General features: G+C 50.7%; 1 pseudogene; it reads left to right on the forward strand.

The window, feature by feature from the left end:
• Window positions 1–7,547: 7,547 nt before the first annotated feature.
• Window positions 7,548–10,112, forward strand: LOC119921822 (annotated as a pseudogene).
• Window positions 10,113–17,095: the final 6,983 nt, after the last annotated feature.

A 17,095-nucleotide genomic window follows, 5' to 3' on the forward strand; every position in this document is an offset into this window, starting at 1 on the left:
GATAGTTGAAGCTCCAGTCAGATCCAGGCCATGTTTTTCCTGCCAAAGCAGAACTCCTCCATCTCGTTATACAAATAATATAGACTATTTGATTTCTATATAGTCCATGTGGTGAAGTCCATATCTGCCATCGTCGTTTAGGTTGGATAAAGAAGGTGCTGCAAATAAAAAAGTCATTTGTGTCACAGAAATCCTAAGTCAGTCCCTGGCTTGATTCCGATTTCCAAAGCCATATTTTCCAACAACCTTCATTTCCATTCTATAACCAACTTTTTCATTCCAGTCCCCAGTGATAATCAACATATCTTGCAGCTTTTATCAATCTCTCTCTGTACTTCATCGTAAAACCTATTTCTTCTTGCTCTGCGTTCGTTGTTGGGGCGTACACCTGAACTATTGTCATATTGAATGGTTTTCATCTGAAACAAAAAGATAACGATTGGTCATTTACAGCATTATATCCAATAACTGTCTTAGCTATTTTCTTTTTATTGCGGTGCCAGAAGGAAGTCAAGTCCTCCTTTCCCAGTTAGTCTCGAGGAGTGACAGAAGATGAGACCCGCTCTGGAGAGAGCAGAATGATAGTCCCTGTTGTCTCCAGAAAGTCAAGTTTCAGTGAAGGGGAGGAGGAGGAGTGACTGGGACAGGAACAGGTCAAAGTTGAAGGGAAGCTTCCTCACGGTGGAGTTGGGGATCCACAGGTATCCCTTGGCTGAATCTGTGGATATGTGGGTATGTGGGCGGTGGGGAGGGAAGAGGGGACAGCGCTAGAGTTGGGGAGGGAATGGCTGAGACAGGGGCTGGTGAAGGGGGAGGGGACAAGGGGTGGGGCTGAAATAGGATTACAGGGATGCGACGTGGAGAATGGTGTGAGTAGTGCAAGAGGTGGGGCGGTGGGGAGGTGGCAGCGGAGCTTGGGGGAGGTGAGGTGGGAGGAGACGACTGGGTGGTCTGACAGGAAGTGGGAGAGACTGAAGGGTCATGGTGGAGTTGGTGAGATAAATGACAATAACAACTTAATCCCGCGTTACTCAGAGGAGGTGGTTGCGTTGTTCTTGGGTCGTTAAGTGGGAGAAGGTCAGAGACTAGAAGAACCTTGAGTAGATGGCTCAATTGTCATTGGGTCTTAGAGAATGAAGAGTCCTGTGTTCAGGTGAACCCCGAGGAGTTTGTAAATTCGTTGTGGTCATGGAATGTAACTGTTTATTATTGTTGTTCTCTCTCAAGCGCTTAAGTGCTCTGCATGCAGATTGAATGAATGAATGAATAGTTGAATTGTCCTTGGGGCTTTGGGAGTGAAGGGGCCATTGTTCATTCATTCACTCATTCATTTGTATTTATTGAGTGCCTACTGTGTGCAGAGCACTGTACTAAGAGCTTGGAGAATCCAATTCAGCAATAGAGACAATTCCTACCCACACCGGACTTACAGTTGAGAAGGGGGAGACAGACATCAAAACAAGTAAACAGGCTCAATATAAAAAACTGCAATTATAGCTATGTACTCATCAAAACAGGTAAACAGGCATTAATATCAATTTTTTATTCAATCGTATTTATCGAGCATTTATTGTGTGCAAAGGACTGTATTAAGTGCTTGAAAGTACAAATCAGCAATAAAGGGAGACAAATAGAATTATAAGTATATATATATACACATGTATGTACGTATATATATATATGCATACATATATATATATATCCATATATGCACAGGTGCTGTGTGGTGGGAGGGGAGGAAGAGCCAAGGGAGTGAGTCCGGCTGATGGGGAGGTTTGCGGGAGCTGAGGAAAAGGGGGGTTTAGTCTGGTGAGGCCTTATGGAGGTGGTGAGCCTTCAGTAGGGCTTTGAAGGAGGGAAGTGTGGTTTTTTGGCGGATAAGAGGAGGGAAGGCGCTCCAGGCCCCAGGTACTACGTGGTCGATGGCGAAACAGGTTAGAACGAGGCACAGTAAGAAGGTTAGCACCAGAGGAGCGGAGTGTGCGGGCTGGGATATAGAAGGAGAGAAGGGAGGTGATCTGACTGTAGGGAAAGTGGGAAGATGAAGAAATTGAGAAAAAAAGCCACTTCACGTCCGCGCAGGAGATCGAGAACACTGGGTCCTATAATCCTGGCGGGCAGGCAGACGGTTGTCAGGGATTCCAACGGTTGATGACCTGAGGTAGCTCGGGGGAGAGGTCCAGTGTTCTCTGGAAAGTCTCTGCTCCCAGCGACGGTTGATGTTCCGCGACGGTTGATGTTCCGCGCCGGTTTGTGGCCCGTCGGCGAAGGGATCTCGTGATTCTTGGGCAGGTCGGTGTTCCGGGCCACGGTTGAAGGCCGCACCGGTCTGTGGCCCCTCGAAGGAGAGATCTCACTGCCCTATGTCAGGTCATTGTCCCGGGCCACAGGTGATCGTCTGCGCCACTTATGGCCCCTCGCTGTAGAGATGTCGGCCTCCTGAGGCAGGTCTTTGTCCCAAGGGGTGGTTGATGGTCCGTGCAGTTTTGTGGCTTCTTTTCCCTATGGCCTGGCTCCGGCCTTCGTTCTCACCGGCTTCCTATTCTCTCTCAGCCTGAGAGCACTAATAACAAGTCCAGGCCATCATTCTCTTCCAGGCTTCTCGCGTGGGAGCTGAGAAATGTGCAAATCGTGGTCGAGGGGTCGTTCTTTAGAATTTCAGTTTCTGAAAAGTGGGTGGCAAAAACCACGTAAGACCCGATGCAGCCCTACCCTATCAGCAGCCCTTCTCTTCTACCACACCCCTGGTACCTGGGAGGAGTCCTGCCTTCCCCCTGCCTCACCCTCCAACTCCCCCTCCCAGGGCTGCAGAGACGGTAAGGGGCTCAGAGAAAGAGCCTGAGAGAAGGGAAAGAGGAGAAAGAAAGTCAGAGAAATCAATCAATCGATAGTATTTGTCGAATCAATCAGTCAATCGATGGTGTTACTATGTGTAGCGCACTGTACTAAGAGCTGGGGAGAGCAAAATCCATCAGAATGAGCAGACTCGTTTCCCTGCCCTTAACGAGCTGACAGTCTGGGGGGAAACAGCGGCCAGCGGGCAAGAATTCAGAGAGGAGAGTAAGGGGAGAAAGGAAGATGGAGGAGGATGCATAAAACCGAGAAGGGGCTGTGTGTGTGTGTGTGTGAGAGAGAGAGAGAGAGAGAGAGAGAGAGAGAGAGAGAGAGAGAGAGGAGAGAGAGAGAGAGGGAGAGGGGGAGAGAGAGAGAGAGAAAGAAAGAAAGAGCGAGAGAGAGAGAGGAGACAGAGAGTCTACGGCTGGGATTCATGCTGTGAAAGGAATTTCAACTCTTGCTCAGAGAACCACAGATTTTCCAGACTCACGGTAATGGAGAGGGAACAGGAACCATGCCGTTATTTTCTATTTTCATTATCCATCCATCTATCCTCTTCCCGGAGGGATTACTCTGTAGGAGGAGCACCAAGAGGGGCCTCCCGTCGGTACCAGTTAAAAGAAGGGACTCTCCCACTCTTCCCTGCTCTGCTTCTAGATTGATGGTGATGGTGTATACTGATGGGGAAGGAAACGAACCATTAATTTCTCCTTTGTTTGTCCATTCATCCGTCCACTCGCTTTCTGGATGAACTACCACCACTCGATTTCCTACTACTCTGTCTGGGTTTGGCCCTCTTCATCCTCCTGGTCCTAGTCCACCTCCGTCCCAAGGTACTATCTATCACCTCTGACTGTTCCTCCTCCTCTAACGGGTCATGACCCTACCCTTCTGCCTAGTCCGGACCCTCTGTCTCTTCCTGATCCTGTGCCCTCATTCTCCTCCTGATCCTGGCCTTCCTCCTCCTTTGCCGGGCCCTGGCCCCCCTCCTCCATCTGGTCCTGTCCCTTGTACTCTACCTGGTTATGTCCCTGCTCCTCCATCTAGTCGTAATCCTCCACCTCTCTCTGGTCTTGGCCCACCTACTCCTCCTGGTACTGGACCACCTCCTCGCCCTGGTCTTGGTCCTCCTGCTGTGCCTATCACCTCCCTCCTCCTCCTGGCCCCGTCCCTCATCCTCCACCTGGTCCTGGTCTTCGTCCTGCACCTGATCCTGGCCTTAATCCAATCCCTGGTCCTAGGCCTCCTTCTCCACCTGGTCCTGACCCTCGTCATCTGCCTACCCCTGGTCCTCCTCCTCCCCCTTGTCCTGGCCCTAGTCCTCCTCTGTCTGGTCCATGCCCCCCTCCTCCCACGGTCCTGTCCCACCCCTTCCGCCTGCTCTGGTCCTCCTCCTCTGGCTCTGCCTCAGCCTCCTCTGCCTGGTCCTGGCCCTCCTCCTCCACCAGTTATTAGCCGTCCTCGTCCACCTGATCCTGGCCCTCCTCCTCCTCCGATAGCATCAAATGGACAGGCTGGAACCCAGTTCTGGCCCCAATCCAAGTGCCATCCCCAAGCGCTTATCACAGTGCTCTGCACACAGTAAGCGCTCAGTAAATACGATTGAATGGATGAATGCCATATCAACCCCCTCCTGGGGCACCCATGCCCCACCAGAAGTGTGCCCAAGCCCAGCACTTAAACCTATCCAAGCTCTACCCTGGTAGGCGGGTCTCCCCCTCCCCGGCCCACCCCCAGACTCGAATGGCGCTCCACTGTCAGCGCCCCCACTCCCTACCGACCCCGCTGGCTGAAGGAAAGGCAGTCCCAACCTGGAAAGGAGGTAGTGTTTTGACACTGGCGCGGTCCAGTTCCCCCCATCCCCGAGTCCTGGGGTTAGAGTCCACCCCTCGCCTGGCCTCCTTCCTCTCGCTGGCGGCCAGAGGAAAAATGGGGGTTCACGGAGAGGGCCGGGCCCTCTGAACCTGATTCTCTTACATGGCTGTCTGGGGCCGGAATCCTCTCAGTTTTTCGGAGAACTGAACCTATGGCACGTCCCAAGGCAGCCCTCATTGCCTCAGACCTGGAGCCCCAGGACAGTCCTGTTGCCACCTCGCCCTCCTAGGCTTCTTCTTCTCCCACGGAATGGGAGCCCTCAGAAGAAGAACTGGCCATCGTTCTTTGCCAGTCTTCTCTTGTAGGATCTCAGGAATCTGCGAATCTTGGTCGAGAAGTCGTTTTCTAGAAGTTGAATTTCTGAAAAGGTGGTGGTAAAGAGCACGTGAAATGTAGGGCAGAGAGAGAGAGATAGAGAAAGGGAGGGAGAGAGAGAGAGAGGGTGTCTATGTTTGAGACTCTCTCTGGAAAAGGATTCGCAAGTCCTCAACGGACAGCAGCGAGCTTTCTAGAACGATGGTGATGGTGTGTACTGAGGGGAAAGGAAAAGAGCCATTATTTTCTCGTTTGTTTGCCCATCCATCCGTCCAATCGCTTCCCAGAAGGACTACAGACACTCTGCTTCCATGTCCATCCAACGGAGGCAGGGAGGAGGAGCCAAGAGAGGACTCCTTTGGGATCCGTCTAAGAAAAGGGACCGGGCCTGATCATGAGCATATTTTGCAGTTTTTTGCTTGCTTCTTTTTTCTTTCCAGAGCGCCCTCTTCTCTCCACTCACCAAGGAAGACAATGGCCACAAATTTCACATCTGGCTGGGGGCAGTTGGTATATGCTAGAGCTTGGGACGAGAAAATGGGATGGCTATACCCAAAGCTCTCCATCTGTGGAGGAAGAGAAGGAGAGTGAGAGACGCCAGCCCACCCCCAACCTCCTTGCGGATGCACCCCAACTCTCCAACTCCTAGTTCCACCCAAGGGCACTGGGCTCTTAACCTCCTCCTGGTACCTTTCGCAAATCACCCCCTCTAGACTGTAAGGTCATTGCAGGCCGGGAACATGTCCACCAACTGTTCAACAGTACTATCTGAGGCATTCGGTACAGTGCTCTGCAAACAGTAATTACCCAAGATATCCCACCCATGTGTCCCCCAGGTGGGATCCGCACCCACAATTCTTATCCCAGACTCAAGGACGCCCCCTCCCACACCCCACCCATCCCTGACGTACTCACCAAGGCCTCACAGATGGTACCGTAGGCTGTGCTCTCCCTCTCTTCCCAGCTCAACATCCACCCGACTACTTTGGAGTGCCTCCAGCCGACATTCTGGGCCAACTAGAAGAATGTATGTCTGGCTTTCTGGAAACGGAGAGCCCCAGGGGTGGGTGTCAGAGGGCGGCAGATCCCAGGACCAGGGGTCCAGAGAGGATGGGCACTGTGGAGGGTGGGGGAGACTCACTTTGACCACTGTTGGGTGCTCGTCCTTCAGGTGGAAGAGGACGGGAAGGAGGGAGCAGATCAGCTTCTGACAGAGGCCGGCTTTCCTCTCCATCACACAGCCGCCGGCTACTGCTGCCAGCAGCTCCAGGGCTGCCACCCACACCTGGGGTCTCTCCTGAGGAGAAATCCCCGGCGCAGTGTGTAGGAGGGGCAGGAGATGGGTGCAGGGCTGCTGGCACCCTGGCGAGGGCTGGGGACCCTAGGACAGAGACAACAGGGGTATTGAGATCTCCGGGGCAAGGGCAGCGCTGGCAGATGGGGAGACGCAGTGCCTGGGGGAGGGTGTGGGAGCGCCGTGGGTCGCGGCTGAAGTGACGGGCTGGGGAAGCGCTGCAGATTCCCCAAGCTCTATGGGAGCCGTGGAAGCAGCCGCCCCCACTTGGGTTCTCTCCTGAGGAGAGATCCCCGGGAGATTGTGTGAGAGGGGCAAGAGATGGGTGGGGAGCTTCTGACCCCAGGGCGGGGGCTTGGGACCCCAGGGCAGGGACAACCGGGGGAGAGACGCCTGCCAGGGGAGTATAGGGAGCGAAGGCAGCGCCGGCAGAAGGAAAGCTGCGCTCGGGTACGGGGGAAGCCCTGTGGCTCGTTGCGGGGGTGACGTTATTGGGAAGGGCAGCCGATGCCACGAACCCCGGGGGAGCGGCCCTCTCCGGGTTATGGCACAGCCGGGTCGGTGGCCGCGAAAGTTCAGGAGGATAGGAAGGAAGGAAAGGAAGACGGACGAGGAAGTACAAAACAAAGCTATATATATACATATATATATATAGATACAGACAGACAGACAGAAAGAAAGAAAGAAAGACAGACAGACAGACTACGATTGGGACTCACCCTGGGAAAGGAATTCCAAGTCTTCATCGAAGAGCCCCAGATTATCCAAACTGATGTTGATGGTGTATACTGAAGAAGATATGTAGGCCTTACAGAAGGCCTTCTGGAAATGGAGAACAAGAATGTGGGTTGCCGGGGGAGGGGAGGTGTCAGAGGGAGAGGGAGGGGAGGACCAGTCGCCCAAAATAGGCAGGGACTGCAGAAGGTGGGGAAGATGCATTTTGCTCCCTGTAGGGTGCTGGTCCATTACGTAGAAGAGGACAGAGAGGAGGCAGTGGAACATCAGTGTTGCAGTTGGTAGGCTTCCTTCTCCATCGACCAGCCACCAGCCACGGTTCCCAGCAGCTGCACGGGAGCAGCCTGTATTTGGGGTCTCTCCTGAGAAGAAACCCCCGTTAGAGTGTGTAGGAAGGGCAGGAGATGGGAACGGGGCGGTTCTTGTCCCGGGCGGTGGTTGATGGTCCCGCCGGTTTGTATTTTTATTTTCTAATTTGTTTGCCTATCCATCCATTCACCCGTTTCCCAGAAGGACTATCACTGCTCGGCTTCCATATCCAGTCCCCAGGGGCATGGAGGAGGAACCAAGCAGGGCCTCCTCTGGAATCCGGCAAAGAAAAGGGGCTGGGCCAGAACATTATGCTTTTTTGTTGGTTTTTTGCTTGTTTTCTTTTCTATCCCCAGTGCCTTCCACTCTCCACTCACCGAAGACGAGCACAGCCGTAAATTTCACATCTGGTTGTGGGCAGTTGGTATAAGCCAGAGCTTGGGACAAGAAAATGGGATGGTTGTCCTTAAAGCTCTCCATCTGAGCAGGAAGAGAAGGAGAGTGAGAGACCCCTGCCCATCCCCAACAGGCTTGTAGATGCCCACCCCCAAGTCCCCAAAACCTAGTTCCTCCCCAGGGCACTGGGCTCTTAACCCCCTCCTGGTCCCTTTCCCAAATCAACCCCTCTAGCCTGGAAGGTCATTGCAGATCGGGACCGTGTCCACTAGCTGTTCAACTGAACTCTCCCAAGTGCTGGGCACAGTACTCTGCACAGGCTAATTACCCCCGATATCCCATCGATGTGCCCCCCAGGAGACATTCGGGACCACAATTCCCCCTTAGACTCCAGGACGCCCCTCCAGCCCCCCACCCATCCCAGTCGTACTCACCAAGGGCTCCCAGATGCTACCAGAGGCCGTGCTCTCCCTCACCTCTCCGCTTAGTGTCCATCCAACTACTTGGGTGTACCTCCAGTCGATGCTCTGGGCCAGCCAGAAGAATATGTATCTGGCCTTCAGGAAACGGAGAATACGAGGCTGAGTTTGAGAGGGGAGAAGAGGCCAGGACCAGGGACGAAGATGAAGGGGACTGTGCAGGGTCGGGGAGACTCACTGCCCACTGTCGAGTGCTTGTCCTTCAAGTGGAAAAGGACAGGGAAGAGGCAGTGGATCAGCTCCTGCTAGAGGCAGGCTTCCTACTCCGTCACCTAGCTGCTGGCCACAGCTGCCAGAAGCTGCAGGGTTGCCACCCCCACTTGGGGTAGCTTCTTGGGAGAAACCCGCGGTGGAGTGTGTAGGAGGGGAAGCAGATGGGAAGAGGGCAGGTCCTTGACCCGGACGGTGGTTGATGGCCCTGCCGGTTTGTAGCCCGTCCGCAGGGAGATCTCGGCATCTTCGTGGAGGTCTCTGACCCAGGCGGTGGTTTATTGTCCGCCCCGGTTTGTGGCCTTTCGGTCCTCACACTTGACTCTGGCCCTCGTTCTCACAGGCTTCCTATTCTCTCCCAGCCTGGGAGCACTAAGAATAACCTCAGGCCATGAGTCTTATTCTACCTCTGCACGTGGGAGTTGAGAAATGTGCAGATCCCGTTCTCAGTACTTGGCGTGATAGTTTACTCTACTACCGCTCCTGCACGTTAGCCCAGTGCCTGGATCAAACCACGGCTGTGTCCTGGGAGATGCAATCGGTCCTGTTCCCATCGGAGTGCAGCAGCAATGGTGGCCAGGCAGACAGTGGTTATTCACAACACTCCACGATAGGTTGGTTCAGGTCCACAAGCAGTAAACTGCTTGGCATCCTTGGAAGTGGATGTCCTCCCTTCCCTGGAACCTCGGTGCGTGAATTGTCCTATTATATTTCACTTTGTCCTATTTGATGCACGCTGCTGTTGGAAACCGCAGAAGAATACCATAGACGTGAGGAAATGGGATGCCCCTCATGCCTGTCCAGATAAGGCATTGGCTGTAGGGCCGTCAAGGGCCTCACTGGGCCACGGGTGGACCAGTGCCAAAGCGTGGGATAGAAGAAAGGGGGATAAGTCCCGATGGGTAGAGATTAAGCTCTGCCTTTATTCGTAACAATTAGCTAAATTTAGTGTCTGAATTGGAGAACTAATCTGTAGAGCCATCAGATTTCTTGAGAGTTTACTGCGTGCAGAGTACCTTGCTGAGTGTTTGAAAGGATACAATAGCACAGAGTTGGTAGACACATTCCCTGTCCACAAAGAGCTCACAATCTAGAGTACATAGTATTTACATTACTATGATTAAGATATGTTTATAATATAAATAACTAAGGTCGGTCTAGCACTCAGTTCTGAATTGCTGGATGACTGCCATCAGGACCTCCAGGTGACTCGGGGGAATCTGCTTCTTTGGCCAATCGATGGGATTTATTGAGTGCCTACTGGGGGCAGAGCATTTTACCGAGCGCTAGGGGGAGTAGGACTCAAAAATCGGCTCATCTCCCGCTTCATTTTTAGCAAGGTGATTGGGGGTCTGAAAAATTATAATGATGGCATTTGTAAAGCGCTGACTAGGTACCAGGCACTGTTATAAGCACTGGGCTAGATACAAGATAATCAGGTCAAAATACAGTCCCTGTCCCACATGGGGCACCCAGTCTAATAATGATAACTGCGGTATTTTTTAGTCGCTTCCTATGTGCCAGGCACTGTACTAAGCACGGTGGTGGATAAGACCAGATCGGGTTGGACCTAGTCCCTGTCGAACATGGTGCTCCTTCTTTTCATCCCCATAGGTATGCGACCCCTGCGAGCTCAACCTCTCCGGGAGACCTTCCAAGACTGAGCCCCCATTTTCCTCTGCTCCTCATCCCCTCCCCATAGCCTCTACCTCCTCCCTCTACTCTACAACCCCTCCCCACCCCACAGCCCTTGTGTATAAATGTTCATATTTAAAATTCTACTGATTTTATTGATCATGTGTATACATCTATAATTCTATTTATTTATATTGATGCTATTGATGCCTGTCCATTTGTTTTGTTTTGTTTTGTTGTCTATCTCACCCCTTCTAGATTCTGTGCCCGTTATGGAAGGATTGCTTAGGACAGTGCTCTGCTGACAGTAAGCACGCAGTGAATACGATTGAATGAATGAATGAATGAAGGATGTCAGACTAGGAACGTAGGCTCCGGCTTCACACAAGATACTATACGATGAGGACTTGGCCAAGCTCGTTGTGCATATCGTCCGAGCAGCTCACACTGGATTTGCCCTCCAAAACCAGACAGAGAAGGTACGGGAGACCTGGTCCCGTACATCTACAGGACTCAGGTAGGACCGAATAGACTCCGAGAAACTGGAAGTTATTTGGGCATTCCTTTCCTCGTGTTTCCCCACTGTTGCCTCCCCCATTGGTCCTGGGATATTTTGACTTTACTCTCTCAAGACATGGCTTAAATAGCGTCGTGCTCTGTTGTTCTCCAGCTTTCTCTATAGCTTTTTTCCCCGCTGCTTCTCCATTAAGATCCACCTGAACGTGCTCTGCCTAGAGCAACACTGGAGCTGACCGGTCGGGATGCATTTGGAGTCTCCCAACCAGAGCTAGCCAAACCGACCCCATTTTGGAAAGGTCCTCCTTCTCCTTCATTATCAGGGAGTTGTTACGTGCTCTGAGTTGTTTATGTATGGGTAACAAAGACTTGTAGTTAGAGGCCAAACCTTGCAGATATGGCTCAAGATTACATTTAACAGGGCCGAAACATCTCACCCAAATTCCACTATATATTCCCCATCTGCCACGTCCACAAAAACATGTTTCTATGTAGAGTAGGGTCAATGCGGAAGAGGCTCGATGTTACGTGTTAGAGGCAGATAATCCTTTCCAAACATGGCGGTCATAATGGATTGCTCGCCTGGTTGGTCGGGGAATATGAACGCCCAGCTGCCACTTCCACGCCCACCCGCATTAAAACAATGTGCACCTGGGCTAACTAACTCTTGCTCTTTGCAACCCGGAGGGGAGGCTAGGACAGTCCAGAGTGTTTTCGGCTTAGCCCAAGGCTCTGTAAGTCCCCGACAAGTTCTAGAGAGAAAAAGGGGTTCGAGGACCTGTCTGAGATTGAGTTTGAGGCATGAGCTCAAACCGCCCCGTGATGGGGTGAGACACTGGGTCCCTAAAGGATGTAATACCTTTCGTTTGAAGTATGAGCAAGCTTTGTAAACGTAAGCACAGTTCCTGTAGGTTTATGCAGTAAAGCCATAGCTTTTCCATAGACACATGCATCAAAGCCTTAGCCTCTAAGTAGGTTTTCATAGTAAAGCCATAGTTTTCATGACCAAACTCACTGGGTCTGTTTGCTTCCTTCTTCCGTGCCTGAATCTAAGTGTCCACCAATGAACTCCCTCCTTCGGTATACATCGGTAGTCCAGTGATCTCCTGAGGTTGCTGACCCGGGTGGGGAGAAGCAGACCAACAGCTTCAACCGCCACAGAGCAGGGTAGCTAGAAAGGGGATCCGGCAGGTGAAAATCTCCATCAATTTTCAAGGAAATCAAAGTACCTCTGGACATCTAGAATATTGATACCCTTTATCCTCCCATCAGAAAATCCAAATTACCAGCCAAAAATCAATTTGGGCACCGCTGGCGACCGAAAAGCGGTTTAGGCCCCCACACGATGATTTAAGGTTAACCTGTGACCCTGTGGCCCCCAATCGCACTTTCGGGCATGTGTGGGCATAGACAATACCCTCGACCGACGGCCACTCTTCCCCTTGGAGCCCAAAGCACTCATTAGGTTATCTACGGGCACCAGATATCTGTAGCCACCTAAAAATCGGTTTTGCGATCGTGGGCACAGATCAACAGATTTATTCTGCCATGAGCACCAACAAAGCGCTTGCTGTTGTAGGCTTCACTTGGGGTAAGTGATTTCTGTTTTAAAGATAGGGAGGTTGTGGGGTTTTGGATTAAAAGCCTTCTACAGTTGTTCCTTTTTTATAAGGAGAACTAGATTGAGAAAAAGGGAAAGGAAGCACCAGTGAAAAAAAAGTCTGTAAGCTACTCACTTGCAGGGGGGTTCTGGAGGAACAGCCACGTCTCCCAAGGCTTTGGGTCAGTGATTAATCTAAACAGAAAGACAAAAATAATAGGAAAAGCAGCGTGGCTCAGTGCAAAAAGCGCGGGGTTTGGAGTCAGAGGTCATGGGTTCAAATCCCGCCCCCACAAATTACAGGCTGTGTGACTTTGTACACCTCACTTTACTTCTCTGTGCCTCGGTTCCCTCATCGGTAAAGTGGGGATTAAGCCTGTGAGCCCCGCGTTGGACAACCCGATTACCTTCTAACCTCTGCCGCGCTCAGAACAGTGCTTTGCACATAATAAGTCCTTAATAAATAATACTATAGTAGATGGAATTATTATTCCAATGGAACTCGTGCAGCCATACCGTAACTGGGGCAGGTGGGTCATTCTGACCTCTCGGCCCAAACTCGCGACGGCCCCCTCCGCACAGAGAAACTACATCTACAGGCATGTGCCCACGACCCGACTCAGGATCAACAACACAAACTCCGACAAAGCCAAAGCTCCTACCCCCAGAGAGCAGTGAAAAAGTCAAAATAAGCTCCTTATCCTCACTACCCATGACCCGAGAATACAGAGAGGAGGGCAGGCACTGGGAAGGATCTGAACCGGCAGCAACCGGGAGAAGGGCCAACCTCCGGGGGCCTTATATAGAGTAGGGAAGGGCGGGACTCAACCGCCTGGCAATCCCTTCATTGGGAGCAGCTGAGTAGTAGGCCACCATTGGAGGGGACTGTGCCCCTGAGCGGCTCATTCTTTGCAGAACAAACACTGTACCTGCTTGGCAGAGTGCGTGAGATGTGGAGGGGATCTTCCTCAGCAGGGGGTAGCATGAAAAACCCTGTGGGGAAGGACCGAAAAGGAATCTCGGGTACTCCAAGGGACCCAGGGAATGGGAGAGCTAGGGTACGGCCTAGCTGATAATTGAAAAAGAAGGAAAATTAAACAGAACTAAAAATTTCCCGATGCAACATTCTGTCCCCATGAGGCGGCAATTAAATCAAATTTCTTTCGGTTTAGACAGTGAGGAACTAAAAGAGACTGGAACTGGGACCCTGTCAATTTTCAACTGTCCACCCCAAGAGGTGGACCCCGGGAAGGGTGCCCTAAATCCCACAGGGAAATAAAATTGAAAAAAAACCACGATGGCCCCCAAAAGAATAGAGGGGTTTAGAACATGCTTTAGAAACCTCAGAACCACAAAAGGAACCGAAATGAAAAAGTAATTGGCGTTTTGATTTCTACTTAAATTTATTTAATTTAAGAGGAAATCAAAAATTCAATGCATCATCTGACTGTTAATATCCATGGTGTCTCGGGAAGGGAGGTGTTTCCTTTAGAGGTTGGATAAAGGGAATTGCAGGACCGAAAAATTTTTCGAGATTTGGGGATTTTTTTGAATGGCCCATCTACCTTCCATCCAGCATTGGGGTGGACTCATGGCTAGCCGTGCAATCCAACCGAGTCTGTGCCATTTTACAGAGTGATCTCCATCGTTTTTCAAGGAAATCAAAGTACCTCTGGACATCTAGAATATTGATATACTTTACCCTCCCATAAGGAAATTCAAATAACCAGCCAAAAATCAATTTGGGCACTGCTGGGGACCGAAAACCGTTATAGGCCCACACACGGTTATTTAAGGTTAACCTTTGACCCTGTGGTCCCCACTCGCACTTTCGGGCATGTGTGGGCATCGACAATACCCTCGAACGATGGCCACTACTCCCCTTGGTGCTCAAAGCACTCATTAGGTTATCTACGGGCACCAGAAATTCTTTTGGACCCCGTAGCCACCTAAAAATCGGCCTTATATAGAGTAGGGAAGGTGAGGGACTCAACCGCCTGGCAATCCCTTCATTGGGAGCAGCTGAGTAGTGGGCCACCTTTGGCGGGGACTGTGCCCGTGAGCGGCTCATCCTTTGCAGAGCAGACACCGTACCTGCATAAAGAATGAACAACTGTAGAAGGATTTTAATTCAAAACCCCACAACCTCCGTATTTTTAAGACGAAAATCACTGTCCCCAAGTGAAGTCTGCAAGAGCAAGCGCTTTGTTGGTGCTCATGGCAGAACAAACCTGTTGATTTGTGCCCAGGATCGCAAAACCGATTTTTAGGTGGCTACGGGGTCCAAAAGAATTTCTCGTGGCGTAGATAACCTTATGACTGCTTTGGGCACCAAGGGGAGGAGTGGCTGTCGTTCGATGGTATTGCCGATGCCCACACATGCCCGAAAGAGCGACTGGGGGCCACAGGATCTCAGGTTAACTTTAAATAACCGTGTGGGGGCCAATACCGGTTTTCGGTCCCCAGCGGTCCCCAATTTGATTTTTGGCTGGTAATGTGGATTTCCTGATGGGAGGGTAAAGGATATCAACATTCTAGATGTCCAGAGGTACTTTGATTTCCTTGAAAATCGATAGAGATCACTCAGGAAAATGGAACAGACTCGGTGGGTTTGCCCGGCTAGCCATGAGTCCACCCCAGTGCTGGAAGGAAGGTAGATGGGCCATTCAAAAAAATCCCCAAAACACGAAAAATTTTTCGGGCCGGCAATTCCCTTTGTCCATCCTCTCAAGGAACCACCTCCCTTCCCGGGACACCATGAATATTAATAGTCAGGTGATGCATTGGCTTTTTGGTTTCCTCTTAAATTAAATAAATTTAAGTAGAAATCAAAACGCCAATTACTTTTTTATTTCGGTTCCTTTTGTGGTTCTTAGGTTTCTAAGGCATGTTTTAAACCCCTCTATTCTTTTGGGGGCCATCGTAGTTTTCTTTCAATTTTATTACCCTGTGGGATTTAGGGCACCCTTCCCGGGGTCCACCTCTTGGGGTGGAAAGTTGAAGATCCACAGGGGCCCAGTTGCAGTCTCCTTTGGGTCCTCACTGTCTAAACCTAAAGAAATTTGAGTTAATTCCCGCCTCATGGGGACAGAATGTTGGATCGGGAAACTTTAAATTCCGTTTATTTTTCCTTCTTTTTAAATAATCATCTAGGCCGTATCCTAGCTCTCCCATCCCCTGGGTCCCTTGGAGTACCCGAGATTCCATTTCGGTCCTTCCTCACTGGGTTTTTCATGCCACCCCCTGCCGAGGAAGCCCCCCTCCACATCCCACGCACTCTGCCAAGCAGGTACAGTGTTTGTTCTGCAAAGGATGAGCCGTTCACGGGCAAAGTCCCCTCCAAAGGTGTCCCAGTACTCAGCTGCTCCCAATGAAGGGATTGCCACGCGGTTGAGTTCCGCCCCTTCCCTACTCTATATAAGGCTGCTGGAGGTGGGGCCTTCTCCCCTTTGCTACCGTTTCAGTACCTTCCCAGTGCCTGCCCACCTCTCCGTATTCCCGCGCAATGATGAGTGAGGATATGGGGCTTACCTTGACTTTTTCACTGCTCTCTGGGGGTAGGGGCTTTGGCTCTGTCGCAGTTTGTGTTTTTGATCATGAGTCGGGCCGTGGGCAGATGCCTGTAGGTGTAGTTTCTCTGTACGGACGGGACCGTCTCGAGTTTTGTCCCAGAGGTCAGAAGGACCCACCTGTCCCAGTTACGGTATGGCTGCACGAGTTCCATTGGAATAATAATTCCATCTAATATAGTATTATTTATTAACGACTTATTACGTGCAAAGCACTGTTCTGAGCGCGGCAGAGGTTACAAGGTAATCGAGTTGTCCAACGCGGGGCTCACGGCCTTAATCCCCACTTTATCGATGAGGGAACCGAGGCACTGATAAGTGAAGTGTCGTGTGCAAAGTCACATAGCTTGTAATTGGTGGAAGAGGGATTTGAACGCATGACCTCTGACTCCATAGCCCGCGCTCTTTACACTGAGGCATGCTGCTTCTCTAATTTTTTTTGTATTTCTATTTAGATTAATCACTGACCCAGAGCCTTGGGAGACGAGGCTGTTACTTCACAAAACCCCTGCAAGTGAGTAGTTTACAGAGTTTTTTTTCCTGGTGCTCCCTTTCCCTTTTTCTCTATCTATTCCTCCTCATTAAAAAGGAAAAACAGTAGAAGGAGGAAAGGGCGGATCTTGGCAATCTTGTCCAACGCGGGGTTCACAGCCTTAATCCCCACTTTGCCGATGAGGGAACCTAAACCGGTTTTCGGGACCCAGCAGTGCCCAAATTGATTTTTGGCTGGTAATTTGGATTTCCTGATGGGAGGATAAAGGGTATCAATATTCTAGATGTACAGAGGTACTTTGATTTCCTTGAAAATCAATGGAGATCACTCTGGAAAATGGAACAGACACGGTTAGGTTGCCCGGCTAGCCATGTGTCCTCCCCACTGCTGGAAGGAAGGTGGATGGGTCATTCAAAAAAATCCCCAAAGCACTAAAAATTTTTCAGGCCGGCAATTCCCTTTGTCCATCCTCTAAAGGAACCACCTCCCTTCCGGGGACAACATGGATATTAATAGTCAGATGATTCATGGGCTTTTTGAGTTCCTCTTAAATTAAATAAATTTAAGAGGAAATCAAAACGCCAATTACTTTTTCATTTCAGTTCCTTTTTTGGTTCTGAGGTTTTTAAGGCATGTTTTAAACCCCTCTTTTCTTTTGGGGACCATCCTTGTTCTTTTTCACTTTTATTTCCCTGTGGGATTTAGGACACTCTTCCCGGGGTCCACCTCTTGGGGTGGACAGTTGAAAATCGGCAGGGTCCCAGTTCCAGTCTCTTTGGATCCTCACTTTCCAAACCGAAAGAAATTTGATTTAATTCCCGCCTCATGGGGACA

Source organism: Tachyglossus aculeatus, unplaced genomic scaffold, assembly GCF_015852505.1.
Source record: "Tachyglossus aculeatus isolate mTacAcu1 unplaced genomic scaffold, mTacAcu1.pri SUPER_30, whole genome shotgun sequence".
NCBI classification, from domain to species: domain Eukaryota; kingdom Metazoa; phylum Chordata; class Mammalia; order Monotremata; family Tachyglossidae; genus Tachyglossus; species Tachyglossus aculeatus.